Raw genomic sequence first — 1,440 nt, forward strand, 5'->3', positions numbered from 1 at the left:
TGTTCACGCTGGCCCAAATTCATGTTAACAGTATTAACAGTAATATGAAGTAGTAGTGGAAGTGGTAATGGTAGTGGTTGTAGTTAGTAGTAGTGTTAGTAGTATTAGCAGGAGGAGTAAGTAATAATAGCAGGAAGGGGAGGTGTAGTGGTAATAATAATAATAATAATAATAATAATAATAATAATAATAATAATAATAATAATAATAATAATAATAATAATATTAATAATAATAATAAAGTGATGATGATGATGATGATAATGATAATGATAATGATGATGATGGTGATGATGATGACGATGGGAGCAAGTAGCAAACGTTCACGTCGTGCTCCTGTAATCCTTCTCTGAAGGAGACTGATTTCTACACTACGCGACCAGAGAGAATAAATTGGGCGGTAAAAGGATAGCCCCTTGGCCCAGACAATGGAAAACTTCAATGTTGTAAGTTTCAACACAGAAGGAATCTCCCATACCAAATGCAAGATACTGACAGAGCTAAAAGCAGATATAATTTGCTTACAGGAAACCCACAAAGACTCAAAACCACCTTGCATACCTGGCATGCAACTAGTAATACACCAGGGAAACACCCAAAATATGGAAGTGCCATGTACACTCGAGAAAAATCTACCATACTGAAAAGCGATGATCACTCAGAAAATGACATTGAGATTCTCAGAGTAGAAACAACACTGATTACCATCATATCTGTGTACAAACCTCCATTAACCCCATTCAAGTGGCCCCAAATGAATCTATCCGATAGAAAACCAACCTGATCATTGGAGATTTTAACAGCCATAACACTATATGGGGATATGAGCAAAATAACCTTGACGGAGATGCTGTTGAGGAATGGGCGGCCGGCAATGACCTCACAATCCTCCATAACCCCAAAGACAAGAAAACCTTTATGAGTGCCCGGTGGAAGAAAGGTTACAATCCGGACCTGGCATTCATATCCTCTCAACACTTCTCAAACTCTGAAAGGACTGTAGGTGAGCCTATACCGAAATCTCAACACAGACCATTACCATCAGCATCAAACCAGCTGTTAAAGCCTCGAATCAAATGCGATACCACGATTCAATTTTAGAAAAGCAAATTGGGAAAACTTTACTAAAGATTTAGACAATGAGATCACCAATATAAAAAGTGACCCACAGAGATACGACGACTTTAGAACACTCATATGGAAAGTTGCAAAGAAAAACATCCCCAGAGGATGCCGAAAAAGTTATATTCCATGTCTCCAAGATGAAAGCAAGAAACTATATGAAAGATACATTGAATCATACAAGGTGGATCCTTTCAGTGAAGAAACCCTAGAACTGGGTGAAGAACTCACATCAATGATAGCCGATGAAAGATCAGAAAGATGGAAGGAATTAATAACCTCCACCAATATGACCCTAAACAGCAAAAAGGCCTGGAC

Source organism: Berghia stephanieae, chromosome 6 (genome assembly GCF_034508935.2).
Source record: "Berghia stephanieae isolate SIO BIC M18660-M18661 chromosome 6, UCSD_Bste_1.3, whole genome shotgun sequence".
Classification (NCBI taxonomy): domain Eukaryota; kingdom Metazoa; phylum Mollusca; class Gastropoda; order Nudibranchia; family Aeolidiidae; genus Berghia; species Berghia stephanieae.